The 16,753-nt window shown below is 40.6% G+C and overlaps 1 pseudogene; it reads left to right on the top strand.

The window, feature by feature from the left end:
- The first annotated feature begins 7,105 nt into the window (after positions 1 to 7,105).
- LOC119819715 overlaps positions 7,106 to 16,753 on the top strand; it is a 36,498-nt pseudogene continuing 26,850 nt past the window's right edge.

Below are 16,753 nucleotides of genomic sequence, written 5' to 3'. Positions count from 1 at the left end.
CAGGAATTTGATTTAATCTCTCTATGTTGATATCCCCAACAACATAGTTTTAGCGCATTATATCACAAACATAGACAACTACACACTGTTAGGTTTTGCCGAGTAACAATAAATTCACAAGGCATAATAGTTCAATGGCAACATTTTGCAAGATAATCCCACTTGTTTGATAACCTGACTAAAAGAAACACAAATTCATTTGTTCTAATCTTAATAAATATTTACTCATCACACAGCCACCTACCACATAGTGTACACATGTATGTACATGTATGTGTGTCTTTCTGTGTCTGTAGTATGTGTGTGCATGTCTTAAGAAAAGGAATATCAAGGCTTAAGAAAGTTCATCAGAGTTTCAAGAGATTTCAGCAGTAAGCTTATAGAAATCTAAATAGAATCTATAGTCATTAGTTAATTGTGGTGGTTTGAATAAGAATGGCCTCCAATAGGATCATATATTTAAATCCTTAGTCATCAGGGAGTGGCACTACTTGTGAGGGATTAGGTATGGTATTATAAGAGTAGCCATAGCCTTGTGTTAAAGGAACTATGTCACGGGGGGGGGTGGACTTTGGGTGTCAAAAGCCTAAGACAGTCCCAGCGCCTCTTTTCTCCTGCTGCCTACAGATCTGAATGTAGAACTCTCAGCTTCTACTCAAGCGCCATGTGTGCCTATGTGCTACCATGCTCTCTGCCGTGAAGAAAATGGACTAACCCTCAGACTTCCAAAATCACTACACAGAAACTGTATTAAATAAAGCACTACTTGGCCTCTTAGCTCTAGATTCTTATTGGCTAGCTCTTATGTATTAAATTAACCCATTTCTATTTTTTTTATACTTTACCATGAGGCTCATGGCCTACTGGCAAGATTCCAGCTGGCAGCTCGCATCTTTCCCCTCTGGTGGCTACAGCTACATGACATCTCTCAACTCCACCTTCTTTCTGCCAGCATTCAATTTAGTTTTCCCCACCTACCTCTACCCTGTGCTACACAGGCCAATGCAGATTCTTTATTCACTAACCAATAAAAGCAACATGTAGACAGAAGGACCTCCTACATCAAGTAAGGCCCAATTGAATGCTTTCTTTTATACAAGCTTACTTGGTCATGATGCCTCTTCACAGCAATAGAACACTAAGACAATGAGGAACCTAAACCAATTTCTGAGAAGCAACTGGTGAAGGGGGTAGTGGCACTGAATGTCACAGGTTAGGAATCAGAGCCACAGTGCTGAATCTAGTTCTCGAAAGGTCAGGAGATAGCTAAATAAGGAACAGGTAGATGGATGGACTATAGATCCAGATGATTGAGCTGGAAGATGGAGAGAAGAAAGTTGAGTAGTAGGCTTATCAACAGTGGTGACTGAGTTGAACTGAAGTCCCAGGGACATTGGGAAATTCTTTGCCTCCCCTTAATATATTGGCTGTCAAATGACAGGTCAGTGGGGGTTATTGCCATCATCTCCACCTTGTGATGCTGTCCAGGTAAGTGTATTATATCCTTTCCTCAATCTGGAGATCCAATAAGTTCTTGAGCGTTCTTTTCCTGATAAAATTTTAATAGCTCATCTGCCTCTACAGTACTAATTTACTCTAATAAATTTGAAGGGTAACATACTTTCTACTAGCTCAAAAATGTCATTTATCAATTACTACATTAATGGTACTAGATTTATAGTTCTCTTTACATGCCCTTCAAGTCTTCTACTATCCTCAAAATGGGATCAAAAACTACTTATAAAATGCTATCTTTCAGAGAATGGCACAGGTAAGAAAAAAAGTTGCTGTTTACACAACTTGGAGTAACTTAGAGCAGGGAACAACCTACTCTCGATGTGTTAAGTGACATAGTAATCACTATGTGAATTATTAGATGATCAAAAAACTCTTCAAAAAATTATGTTTTCATTTTCACAAAACATCTTGAGTACCTAGTATGCATGTTAATATTTCAACACATTATAAAATAGAAGATAGCTGCAATTATCCATTTCTGAATTAAATGCATAAGCAATAAGAAAAGATCTTTATGAATATGAGAATAAATGGTATAAGGAATCTTTTTTAGCTTAGTGTCTATACAAAAGAACCACACAAAAATATTACCATAATGGTTCAGGGTAACTAAATTCTGTCTTCTAGATGACAGAAATTCCAGAAATTTCCTTAAGGGTCTTCATTGCATTGCCTTGTGTATTAGGCTAGGTCTGAAGGAAGCTAAGAAGAGAAGGAAATACATTTAAGAAAGCTCTGAGTCTCGGCTTTGTATAAGAGTCACAAAGTGCCTGCACATTATTGGAAAGAACAACTCCCTAAATTTTCCACTTTATATGGCCCTTAATTTCCATACTGGTAGAGACCTCACTAGGTATCAGTAAATGAACTACCTTAGAAATGCTGAGAATAGTATTATTAGTATGGTGAGCATTGTGTGTGTGTGTGTGTGTGTGTGTATTTGTGTCTATCTCTCTCTGTGTGTAATAGGGATAATAATACATCTGGATTTTCAGCATTTAAATAGAAACTGCTTGTACCTATCTGGCTGAATAGTAGCCTACATAATTTATGTCACCAAGTATTTGGGAATATGGTCACATTTGTAAATAAGGCCTTTGCAGATGCTACCAAAGTAAGCCATTGTATTAACAGATTAGAAAAGTGGTTCTCAACCTTCTTAATGCTGTGATCCTTTAATACAGTGCCTCATGTTGTGGTGATCCCCAACCATAAGCATTTGTTACCACTTCATAGCTATAATTTTGCTGTTGTTTTGAATAGGAATCCAAGTCGTTTTGGAGGATAGAGGCTTGATAAGGGATAGAGATCCATAGATTGAAAACTACTAAGTTAAAAATTATTGCTTATAGAAAAGGAAAATTTGATTCCAATGCTATGCATTTCTGCTTGTCTCTCAGACTGCAGGCAAAGGATGGCAACAGCCGCTCTGAAGAGACTCTGGTCCCCATGGGCACAGTGAAGTGAGAGAAGAATTTAGTGACAGTGCAAACATAGTGGCAAAGGCATGGCTGTGAGCACAACTAAACACCTGGGATTAAGCCAAAGCATGTGGAGACCAGGCAGCTATGCCACGGTGAACCTGGGACTCTGAGCGCTGGTGTCTGAAGTGCCCTTAGAGGTACAGACCACCCTGTACCAGGCCCAATAGGGCTAGAGAAGCCATGCTGGGTCGACTCCCCCTGCCAAGCCCTTGATGTGGGGTTCAAGGGCCTCTTGTGGATTCACACGATTGCAACATCAGTGGCGAGTTTCTCCACATCCCTGAGACCCTCCATGTATTTGAGCCCCACTGTATGTGCTCTGAGGCCAATAAGAGGTTGCTCAACCAGAAGTACAAACTGGTCAGTCTGTGCTCGCTGATGCTCAGGTGGACCAGGCACTTTAAAAGATGTTACAGAAGGATAGGCTCCTGCTGAGTGAGGCAGATTCACTAGTGCAGGCAGAGGTGGCCAGATGAAACCCAAGGAGCCCCCCAGGTCTCCAAGCTCAGGATGGTACAGTTGGTGAGAAGGATGGAGATAGATGACACTCAGTGTGGTTTTGTGGGAAGCCCTTCTTGCTCTGTCTGTCCCACTACTGAAACTAATTGAAAGCCTAGTCAGGGGGATGGAGAAGAGCTTGACCTTGTAATACTCAACTCTGCCAGAATTATTAGTAAGGAGCCTGTGTAGCCTGTGGTAGCTGGAGATGTACTTCAGAGGTAGAGCGCTTGCCTGGCATGCCTGGGTAGCTGGCTTCCATTTCTAGCACTGCAAAAGCATAACAAAAATGAACTTTTGGTTTGGGGGTGTTGTTTATTTAATTGATTTTTGAGACTAGGACTTCCATAATAGCCCACACTGGCCCTGAATTCTCCTTCTTTAGCTCCATTGCACCACAGTATGGCCAGTCCATGCATAAGTCCTGCTCATGAGTCCACAAAGACATACTGATTACCAGGAACCCAAGATCTGAAGACCATTCATTCATATTTTTTTTTGTTTTGTTTGTTCATTCGTTTTTGGAGTGTGTGTGTGTGTGTGTGTGTGTGTGTGTGTGTGTGTGAATTTTTGAAGCAAGATTGACTGTGCTGCCCAGTTTAGAATTCGTGAGAAAAAGTAATCCTTTTTGGGACTGGAAAGAGAGTTCAACATGGAAGAGTACTGACTGCTCTTCCCTTCCAGAGAACCCTGGTTCAATTTCTCACACCCAGATACTGATTCACAACCATCTGTAACTTTAGTTCCAAGGACCCCAACATTCTCTTCTCGATTTCTTGGTTTCCAGGCAAGCAAGTGGCACAAGCATACATACAAACAAACATTCATGCATGTAACATTTAAACACTGATCTTTCAAAATAGCCTTCCAAAGTTGGGACATCATGTCCAACCTCAGAATTTTTTTTTTCAGTTGGAGTTGTGTTGTCAGAGGTTTCTGTCCTGCCCAGTTCCCGCAGTCATTAAGACCCAAAGATATCACACAGAAGTCTACATTAGTTATAACTGACTGGCCCATTAGCTCAGGTTTTTTTAAAATTAACTCTTATAACTTACATTAGCCCATTGTCTATGTTAGCCATGTGGCTCGGTACCTTTTTCAGCGATGCAGTCACATCTCGCTTCTTCTGTGGCCAGGTCAGGACTGCAGAGGAATGGGCTTTCTTCTTCCCAGAATTCTCCTGTTCTCATTAACCCACCTCTACTTTCTGTCTGGTTGTCCTGCCTATACTTCCTGTCTGGCTACTGGCCAATCAGCATTTATTTAAAATATAATTGACAGAATATAGACCATTGTCCCACACCAGAGTTGACCTGTGTTTATTTAGATTTTTGTTTGTTTTGGTGTGTTTTCTCTTTCTTTCTTTCTTTCTTTCTTTCTTTCTTTCTTTCTTTCTTTCTTTCTTGTTTGTTTTAAGGTCTTTCTATATAACACTAACTTGCCTGAAACTGGCTATAAAGAAGAGTCTGGCCATGAATTCACAGAGATCTATCTTCCTCTGAAACGTGATTTATTTTGGGGGGGGGAGTGGGTTGTTTCTGAGAAATGCTCTCACAGCCCAGTACAGCTTCAAATCCACTATATAGGAAAGGATAGCTAAATGACCCTGTTGCCTGCACTTCCACAATGGTAGGTTGTAAAATGTTAAGGCCGATCAGGTCAAGAGGAGCCAATCTGAAGTCTGCCTGGCACTGTCAGAGGTCCTGATCATGTCTAGTCAATGAAGGGCAACCTCTCAATGCCAATGGATGGAACACCTGGGTGCTGGGAGGGTATATAAGTTTCTCCCATTGTTCAATAAATGAGTCTGCTCTAACTCTTTCACCCAACCCCCAGTGTCTGTGTCCATTGAGTTCATCCATTTGGACTTGCCTAGTCAGATTCCTTTTTTTATTTCATCTGTAAATGTTTGGGTTTTGCCTGGAACAGGTTCTAGTTGTCTTCCTCTCCTCACTCAGGAAGCTGGTCAACACCCCCAAGACTGTATATTTTCAGTGAGAAGGCCCCCTGATGTTGTGTGGTCACAGTCCCTTCAGCAGATAAGCATTAGGACCCCCATCCTTTCTTCCTTTCTTGTTGTCTATGAGGTTTGCCTGCACATCCAATCATTGGGACCCCCATCTTTTTTTTCTTTCTTTTGTGTTATCTATCAGGTTTGCCTGCATCCAATTAGGAAGGCACGTGTTTTTCTGTTACAAAATTTCCCACCCATGTTGACTATTGTCTCCCTCTACAAAACAGGTAACCTCTCTATCCTTCACCTCCACCTCTTCCATGTCTGATCTTTCTATGGCCGATGAAGGGGAGACAGACAGTTCAGGCCCTGAGGGTTCTGCTGCAGAAAGGGCAGCCACAGCTAAGACTGCACTGATTCCCAGTCAGTTCTGTTCCCACCAGGGGAAGCTACACCTCCGCCACAGTACTCTTGGAGCAGAGTCGAGCCTTGGCGTCCCTGTTGGGTGTACAGGAGGGCTGGGCCAGGTCTTCAGCTGTGGAGGAGAAGTGGGAGCCATAGTACTTGGCCTATTGTTGCTCGACCTCATGCTTACAGTGGCTATGCTGGTCTTGTGGGCTATAGGGACGAGCATGGCCTGGTGGGGCGTCAGTTGTGAACCCCGTGGCCCATAGGGTCTGTCATTACTTATGTGTGACTCTTGCGACCACCTTCGGCCCAGGCTCACTGTTTTGCTACCTCCGCCAAGTTACTGGTCAACAGCAGCCTCTCTGAGCCCCACAGCCTGCTTGGAGGCCTAGACCCCACTAAGCTCCTAGTCATGGGCAGCTACCTGGGCAAGGATGGTCCACCAATGGGGCCAAAGGAAAGAACAGTAATTACTGAATAGAGTTAAGGAGGTCCCAAAGTAACAAAAAGATGGGGTCACTGTTGCATAGTCAAAAGATTTAAAGGATAAATACAAAAATATTGGGGCTGAATTTGTTAAAGATGTTGTGATTAACACAAACGAAGAGACTGTGATTGGCACTGTCACCTACTGTTCTGTCATGTTCTAGTGCCAAGGAAGGCTTTGAGAAGATCAGCAAACAGGCTAATCCAGTAGAAATCTGGAGCAGTGTGATGTTGGCTGTTGATGTTGTCATTGCTGACAGGGTCATGGGCCGACACCTCCTCAGACTCCACATGTACAGGCACCTTCCTGGGACTGACTCCTGCTTCATCTACAATACCAGTCACTGACACCAAATCCACTGAAGTCCCTTAGGCTGAGAAGTCTGTCAATATCTCAGCCTCCACAGCTCCCTAAAGCTCCCCAACCCTAAAGCCCAGTATGCTGTTCTGGATGTTGAGCTCACCTGCCAACTCTTCCTCCCGTGCCACCCCTGGACCAACTTGTGCTTCTGGCATGGTTAAGTGAATGTTTATGGCGACACCTAACAGTGAGAGTAATAGCCTATTATAGCCATCTAGCTCCTCAGCCACCACTACAACTTCGTCCGACATATTCACACTATGCCCTCTTTTTGCATTCTTAAATACGTGTATGACATAATAGACATCTGTTCCTCCTTTGTTTCTGCCCTTGCCCTTTCTGGGGAGAAAGCCATCTATGCGCTATATCAATGTCCTTAGGTCAGCCATGGTAGTTATGGGGGTGCCTTGGATACTTAAGACTGATAATGGCCCTGCCTATGCCTTTCAACAATTTTCAATAACTTTCTGGGGACCTGGGAGATTTCCCATACAACTGGCATCTCCTGCAATTCACAGGAACAAACCATGTGGAGAGGACCCCAACAAAGCTCTTAAGGAGTTGTTGGCCAAGACTGTCTCATCAGAGGCTAGGTGAGATCCTCTTCTGCCCTTCACAGAGGTCCTTTTCCATATGAGCTTTCTCGGTTTTGAAGAGAAGGGCTCAGCCAAGTTTACAAGCCTGGGGATTTCTACCAAGGAACACACCCCAGCCCCTGGTGTGATGGAGAGATCCTATCTCCCTCCGACGGCAGCCACCAGCTCCTCTGCCAACCCATGAGAGTGGGTATGCTTGTGTTATTCCTCAGACTGCCATGAGGCCAATAAGAGTTCTGGTGTGGGCCTGGCCTTGGATCAGCTTGCTTCTACCAATGAGGGAATAACCCAGGACGGGTATACTCCCCTTTCTTACTTTCATTGCACCTCCCAAGCAATTGATTTATTAAGGGCAGAGGTTAAGGCCTTTGACTCTTCATTTCTGGAAAAAGTTTGGCATAATATAAAAAGGCTATTTGATCCCTCCTGGATGCTCACATATACATTCATTGGTAGGGTGGTCTCCTTTAAATGTCTCCTGCAGCAGATCCAACAGCAGAGGGCAGCCGCTAAGGTGCTCTTCAGGTGTTAATGGCTCTTAGGCACCCTTCTCACCATCTTCCATAGGACTGCGCATGCCTGACTATCTGACATTCCAAAGGCTACTGTCTAGTCCCCCCACCATGGCAGCTCTCCAGGAATGAATGCCCTTTGGGAGCTGGTACTCAATGACAGGTAAGAGCTTTGTAGTGGGAAGCGGCGGGCTGCGTTCCCGCCGCCCAGTTCCCAGCAACCGGCTAGCTTTATCCGAAATAATTACACGGAAACTGTATTCTTTTAAACACTGCCTGGCCCATAGTTTCAGCCTCTTATTGGCTAATTCTCATATCTTTCTTTAACCCATATTAGTGATCTGCATAGCACCACGAGGTGTGCCTTACCAGGAGAGATCTTAACCTGTGTCCATCTCGGAGAGGAGCAGCATGGAGCCTCCTATCGAGACTGCCTGAAGCGTCTCCCCCACTCTACTTCCTTGTTCCCACAATTCTGTTCTGTCTACTCCACCTACCTAATTTTCTCTTAAAGGGCCAAGGCAGTTTTCTTTATTAATAATGAAAGTAACACATAAACACTCCTCCATCATTTCCCCTTTTTCTGTTTAAACAAAAAAGAAAGGCTTTAACTTTAACATAGTAAAATTACATGTAACAAAACAGTTATCAAGCAAGTATTACAGTTACAATATTTAAATCTATTTTATCTTTTATCATAACTAAGGAAAGCTATAACTATCTATTTATTCTTCAACTCCATCAAAGACTCCAGAAGGATATAATGCTACCTAAGTAAACAAGAAATAAGTAACTTATAAAACTCTAGAAATGACAGAGACAACTCGCTGCCTGGACAGTCACCCAAAGTTCCTCTGTACCGTTGGGGCATCCATCTTCGGGCTTCAGGCCCACAGTATCCAGCAGACATTTCCATGAAGCAGAAAAATTCCAAAGACAGTTCAGTCACTTTCTGCTGTGTCCTGCAGAACGTCTCGCAGACTCTTTCATGAATCAGGAATCCCGAAAGACCATCTCACCTTTAGGCAAGTTCAGCAGTCCTCTCTCTGCGGGTTCTTTGTGTCCAGTTTATGGAACAGTCCAGCCAAGAGCAGTTTCTTGCCCAAATGGCTAACAAACTCCATAAGTAGCCTCTTCGATGCCCATCTTCCTCTCGAAGTAGATTGGTGCTGCCAGGAGCAGACGTGTCTCATTGTCATGAAAAACCCTAAGTTATTAAAACATTAAATGCCATATTCTGCAGTCTTTGAAAGATATGAAGAATGTCTATCAAACTGAAATATATCTCTACATATCTATAAAATCTAATAACATGACTACAAGCTTAACTATTATCAATGATTATCCATTAACAACCTATATTTCCTAATTATACATTACATTTTTAAATGAACTACACAATTACAATACCTTAATCAAGATCAGAAATACATATACATATAACAAAATTGACCTTAAAATCTATACCAATGCAAATTCATATCTATATCATCTCCCCCTTTAAATGTAAAAGAACATTTATAAGCAATATTTGGGAAAATGGGCGCAGTTATTTCTCTCCAAACTGCTTCCTGCTGAATGGGGGCGCTGTTATTTAGGTCTTTTATGGTATAACCTGTGTGCTAGGTTCCTCTCAGCTGGCAGTTGAGTGAAGTAATTTTTTGAAGATGTTCACAGCAACCTTTCAGGAGGGCGTGGTCTATCATACCATATTGGGATAGAAGCAATCCACAGAGTCTCGTCCTCTGTGAAAACAAAAGAAGAAACTCTTTTCCAAAGCATCATGTTCTTAGATCCAAATCCTGAAGTCATACCATTAAAATGTCCATTCTGGTCTAGACTGGCAGCCCATATAATGAAATGTCTCTCTGTACTTAGCTCCTTTACAGTCAAAAAAATCAAAGAAAACACAACAAAATACATAATCCAGACTCTCTGTGAATTTTCCATTTTTATGCGGCTTATTTTCATTCTATCACTTTACTTTATTCTGTCTCTTTAAAGACTTTAGCCTTTTTTTAGGCATTAACTTTATTTTTTATATTTTCTTCTCTCTCTCTCAAGCCTACATACATTCATCCAACACTGTGACTCATTTAAAAGTCTTTTATGTCTGAATCTGTCCTATTGTGAATCTGTAATTTTTTTACTGTCGAGAAACTTGTTTGATTTGAGCCTTTACATTGCTCAGTCGGTAGAGCATGAGACTCTTAATCTCAGGGTCGTGGGTTCGAGCCCCACGTTGGGCGCCAGATGATGCGGCGAAGATTGGAAATAACCAAAAATAGTCCTTTTACAATTATTCAAGTTTAATACAAAGGGAGATAAGGGAACTTACAGAACCAAGGGTCCAGCGGAGTGACCGCGGGGCAAACGAACGGGGCGCCTTCCGGCTCCCCAATCCTATTTAAGGGGCATGGCTACCCCGCTGGAGCAGCCACGCCCCTGAACGCAGGGATTGGGCCAGCTGCCCCAACAGAGCTTCTTCAGCGCACCAATCTAACACAGGCACAGTCCACTTGCTGAGCCCTCCTGAGGCAGGGTCAACAAGTCCTGAGCAAAGAACTTTGGCTCCCACTGAGTACCCATGTAGTAAATAAGAAGGATGGATACGTAGGAAGTTAAGGCCTACTCGGCCAAAAGGAGTCAACCTGGAATCGGCCTGGTGATGTCAGAGGTTCTGATCATGCCTGGCCAATGAGGGGTGACCACGCGATGCTGCCTGAGGGCCTAGCAACAGGTGCTGTCAAAGGTCATGATTGTACCTAGCCAATGAGAGGTGACCACATGATATCAACAGATCAGAATCCCTGAGTGCTGGGAAGGCATATACGTTTTTACCCATTGTTAAATAAATGAGTCTGCAGTATCCCTTTCCCTTGATTCCCAGCATCTCTGTCCATTGATGTCACACCTTCTCACCTACTCTCTAGAGGAAGCCATTAGGGCCCAGGTACAATGGGTGAAATGTTTCTCTTGTATGGGGTGTAATTGTTAGGCACTTTGGTTTTGTGCTAGACATTAAACCTGGGATCTTGTTCATACTATGCATGCACTGTAGACTCAGTCATCCTGGTTTTCTGTTTTGTTTCAATGGGCTTTTTCATAATCTTCTTATGTAGTCCTTGATAAGCTTTTACCTCTTAACTAGTGCCATTGTATATTTCTATCAGTGCAGAATATTGATAAGGAGGTAAGCATATTTTACCATATATATATCTGAAAGCTATTAGAAGCATGGTGGAAGACTCGAGCATGTTCTAATCCCAAAGCCTATTTACTGGAGAAACTCTGGAAACAGGTCTATGCAAAGAAACAAGGTGGGGCACATATGTTGGACCTGAAAAGGTTTTGACAATACCTTTCAAGCTAAAATATTAGAAAAGCAAGACACCTATGTCAGGTGGCCTGTGGCTAGTCAATAAAAGCATGGGATCAAACAGTCATCTTTGTCATGGGTTTGGTTTTGATGCCAGGACTTCACACAGACTAAGGATGTGCTGTGTCCAGAGGTACCCCCAATCATGATGGTATGTGCTTGTGTGTTTTGTTCTTTTAGTCATTATCAGATGCACTGAACATATGGTAGTTCTTTTTGGTTTGATTTTTTGAGGCAATGTTTCTCTTTTTTTCTTTTCTTTTCTTTTTTTTTTGTTTTTTTTTGTTTTTGTTTTTTTGTTTTTCGAGACAGGGTTTCTCTGCAGCTTTTTTAGAGCCTGTTCTGGAACTAGCTCTTGTAGACCAGGCTGGCCTCGAACTCACAGAGATCCGCCTGCCTCTGCCTCCTGAGTGCTGGGATTAAAGGCGTGCGCCACCACCGCCCGGCGAGGCAATGTTTCTCTACGTAGCTCTGTCTGTTCTGGAACTAAGAGATCCACCTGTCCGTTCTGAGTGCTGAGATTAAAGGTGTGTACCACCAAGGGAAAAAAGGAGAAGAAAGAAAGAGAGGGGGAGGTAGGAACGGAGGGAGGGAGAGAGAGAGAGAGAGAGAGAGAGAGAGAGAGAGAGAGAGAGAGAGAGAATTTGGGCCCAGATGTGTAGACATTTAAGGAGGAGACCATGTGAGGAGAAGGGTAAGATTGGAGCGATGCATTACAAAGACAAGAACAGTCAGCAACTACCAGAGGCTACACCAAGCGAGGAGAGGAGTCACTTTCTAAGAGTCTCTCAAGGAAACAGAGATCTGCTGACACCTTAATTATAAACTTCTAGCCTCTAAGACAGTGAGACAATAACTTCATATTTGTACCCATTTTGTGCCAATCTATTTAGACAGTGCTGTAAAATTAAATCACTGTTTCACGATTACATGAGACCCTCTGGGGAGGAAGGGGGAGGGTGAGCTCTATTCTGCTGATTTCCTAGGATAATTATACCCATGAGTTCCAAACAATGAATTTACAAAGAAGTTTGGTCTATTCTAAAACATGAGCTGGCTATAATTAGTAATTTGTCACAACCTGAGATGATCTAAACCTGGAAGCAGAAACAGTTTAGCATAATTTATCATCTGCTTTCATTGTATTCTGAATTGATGATGAGAAAATAATTCTGCTTCTATAAGTCAAATGTTCTTTCATTGAGATAGACAGAAATACATAATCAATGCTGGCAAAATTGATCAATAAAGTCAATATATAATCTGAAACATTTCCTTAGCCCACCCAAATCAACTAAGAGTGAATCAGACAAAAAAATCCCTCCCTAAGCATCTGGCCACAAGTTGGTAATTTTGAGAAAACTCAGAGGCAACTTCATTTTGTAGAGGAATCCACTCCCATATTCTTAAAATAAAGGAACTTGCAAGGCTGTACCCCTAAAATGATTAGTGACCTTGCTTGAGTTCTCCTCTTACCTATGAGTCAAGTAGTACTCTTAGAGGTAATTCTCCCATCTAAAGATATGAGTGCTTGATTTTAAAAAAATATTGCCTGGTACCTCTTATTCCTCTAGGAAGTAAACACAAAATAAAAATGTTTATGTCATGAAAGAGCTGAACACATTCTTCAGAATTTACAGACCTAAATTATTCATGCACTGAAAAAAATTAAGAGTAAAAGGTGATAAAGCTATATACTTTAATCTCTGTCACTAAATTATCAGCTCTTAATGTTTCTATTAACCTATTAAAACCAGTTTTGTCGAAAGTATATGTAAAATAAAAAACAAAAGGGAAAGAAAGCAGCTTTGAGACAATTGCTATAGCAAATGATATTTGAAATTAAACACATAAAATGCACACTATTTTGCTATATTCTTAAATAGATGGAGAGCAGAAATGAACTGAAGAGATCTGATAATCAATGCCACTTTGCCCTGAAGGCATATGCAAGTATAATCTGAGAAATAAAACCCAAGAAAATAGAGCATCTAAATTGGAAAGACATTGAGCAACAAACTAGCAAAAACAAATGCTTTAATATAGCTTATATCAGAGAATTCTTAAGAGTTATTTTTCACAGTCTGTATGGCTAATCAATGTAAAGGAACTATCTATCTATATTTAATATGTGGAATGTATGTGATATAATATAATGTGAGATATATAATATAAAATGTGAGATATATATGATATAATGGTAGGGAGCCTCCTTTAGCCAATGGCCTTTGCGAGGCTGGACCAGGCGGGGTGTGGCTTTGGGTACCAAAATGCCTTGGTCTGCCCGCTTGCCTCTCTTCTTCCTGCACGCCACACCTGGATGTTGGACCCGGTTCCTATTTCCTCGTTGTGATTTGTGAGTTTCCCTTTCAATAAGGAAAAACTTTAGCATACCTTATTCAGAGCTTTCCTGTCACTGAAGCCTTTATAATCAGCACAATTCAGTATGACATCATAACTTGTAAGAAATGCTTGCTGTAATCCATTTAAGTAGATACTAATTAGGAAAGCCCCGTGAACTTAAATTACAGAAAGGAAAATAAAAATGATCTACCATAGTCTTTTCCTTTCTTTTGGCATTTTGAAGTCGTGGTGTATGTTAGAGTGAAGAAAATGCTGAGCAAAAAAATGAAAACTCGAGGAGAATAATTCTGCCCTATATACATGCATCCATAAAAATCACTTGCTGTAACCTCAGTTCTTGGAATGTGGAGCAATGAAAATCAGGAGTTTGAGGCCCTCCTGGATCATAGAAAACCCTGGCTCAGAAACCCAAAGAAAGCAAAGCAAAGCAAAGCAAAACAAAACAAAACAAAAAGGGTGGCTTCTGAGTCTTAATCCCCAGCCTTGAAGTTCTGAATATCATGGAAAACATGAGCTTCGAAAACACACAAATAATTTTGGCTCTACACTATATTTGGGCAGAGCACCTAACTTCTCAGATGTGTATTCTGGAAAGTGGGCACAATGATAATCATGTGACAGTCCATCACGAGCCAGAATTGAGATGATGCTAACGAAACAGAAACACCTGTCATGCAGTAAGGGCAGCGTTTTCCATGTGCAATGATAACTTAGGAGTTGAAAAGAATGCTTACTGATGACGTCCTCTTCAGCAGAGGAGCCTAACACAGAAAAGAGCTCATATGATAGGCAGTAACGAGAGCACTGACCTGTGGATTTCCCAGTGTGGAGAAAGAAAATAAAAGGCGAGGAAATGGACATATTTTAAGTTTTATTTCCAAACTTAATTTTATGTCAATAATATGCTCAGAGCAGAAAAATTTAATTTAATTGGTATTTCCTCTGTGTGCCCGACATATAATTTGTTACAAATCCAATGCTGCCTTTTGAAAAGGGAATTAGGGAAAGAATAAATTCAAGCATACAGCAATAGAACCTTTTAAATGGTCTATTGTAAAAGAGAACGAGTTTAAGTGTAAATGTTTTAAAAGCCTGGATTCCCCACCTATATTTGTTCATATTGACCTCATATATTTAAGGATGCTCCATTTGATATTTGACGGGTGTGTTTTCACCTTAGAGACACTGCATGGTGTTTGTCCACAAACCTGAAAAAATAAAAAAAGCTACCTTTAGGGAGTGTAGATGTTAATAGTTACTGTTTAAATGCGACATGTTATTTAACACTCATATCACAAAATGAGAAATGGAGCAGTGGTGTACCTACTTCAGAGAGATGCTAAGGAACTTCACAAGAAAGGGGAGAACTGGAAATGAAAGGAAGTAAATTTCCACACTTTTTTCTTGCATACAGAGTCTTCTCATGACAATTTGCCTCAGGAAGGATGTTTGGGGGTAGTTTTACAAATAAAAATAAAAGCCAAATAAAATACAATGTTTATTTACTTATGAAGTTTTAACAGTCTTCTCTGTCTAAAACACAGGTACAATCTGAGGGAGGTCATGTTGCTGAGGTTCCCCTACTCCTCAACAGAAGGTAAAGCCAATTCCCAAGTCTGCAGACTTCACTAATAATGACTTTAAAAAGATAATTGTCTCACATTTCTCTTCTTTCTAAAAACCTTCCTCTCCAGATATATGTGTGTGTGTGTGTGAGAGAGAGAGAGAGAGAGATGTCATCTCAAATTTACCACCATTGATCCCAAGTTTATATTTAATATTTAATAACTCTTAATACTACCTTACTAAATAAATAAGTAAGCAAACCCTCCACCTAGTTGAGGAGAGTAAATGATATAAAAAACAAAACAAACAAACTCACCAACAATAACTAGAGCCTTAAATCATATTTCAGTAGACAATAATGGGACATAATATTTTAAAGAATATGCTATGTTTTGGGTACTAGCCAAGACCATAAGGATAAATCATGAACAAATCATCATGGAACCTAAATTCAGCAAGAAGTAGCAGACACTTTGTACACAAATCATATGCCCCATAATTGAGCTTCCAGGTCAGATTTTGATGGGAAAATAATCTGATGCTAATACTATTTTATATTTTATGGCCAACAAAGGTTTTTGTCAGTGAAAACTTTGGTCTCAGTCTAAATAAGAAAAGCAAACCCCCCCAAAAAGATAGTTTGTTTTCTTTTATAAAAAAAAAGAAAAAAGAAAAGAAAAAGAAAAGCAATACAATGCAAAGGTAAGTATTCTACTCAGAACCATTAGTAGAAACATAACCCATGATTCTTTCCTTTGAGGGACGATATTAATTACTTTCTGTTGATGTGATAAAACGCTTTGACCCAAGCACAAAGAATAGCTGGCTCAATGGGAGGTCTCTTCTCAACAGGGTCCATGCTGAGTTACTGCTCTCCTACTGTTGTCCTGGAGTTCTTAATAATTTTATTTTTAACTTGTATTTTGTAAGTGAAGTCCATTGAACATGGAAACCTGTGTGTGTGTGTGTGTGTGTGTGTGTGTGTGTTTCTATTGTTCCTTGCTATTCTTTGTGCTTGTGGCATTTATTTGCTTCATCAACATTAAGTAACAGAGTCCATGATGTCCATTTCTTTTAAAATCGCTTAACGAGTTCTGCACTCATACCAGTTTCTCTTTTTTGGAAATTTTTATATCCAAGTCTATTTATCTTTTCGTAAATGTTCTACTATCTATTCCATATGGAATTCTTGCAGTGCCAGTTATTCATAATATATTGGCATCTATAATTATAGATTCTAAACTTGGTTAATATGATTGTCTTGTCTATTCCTGGTCCTTATCATCGGTTTTTGATAAACAGGAATAAAACCAATTTACTATTAGTTAACATGCGTCTATTAAGACTTCACAGAACAAGACTCACAGAAACTTAAAAAGGGTTTTTTAAATTCCATTGAGAAAGGGAAATTAATAGGTGTAACTCTGGAACCCAGCAAAATTCTTCCTGAGTTATAAATATTTGTTTCTTTACTTTTTAATTCCTTCTTTGAATACTTCATGCTTGTGCAGTTTATTTTTATAATAAGCCCACTATTCCTCCAACCCTATCAAGACTCCCTGATCACTTCTGAACTCTATGTCTTCTTCTTACAATCTGCTAAGATATAATAGTGCTACATGCCAAT

Source organism: Arvicola amphibius, chromosome 7 (genome assembly GCF_903992535.2).
Source record: "Arvicola amphibius chromosome 7, mArvAmp1.2, whole genome shotgun sequence".
Classification (NCBI taxonomy): Eukaryota; Metazoa; Chordata; class Mammalia; order Rodentia; family Cricetidae; genus Arvicola; species Arvicola amphibius.
Note: the sequence above shows the minus strand (reverse complement) of the source record. Positions and strands in the feature narration are given on the sequence as shown.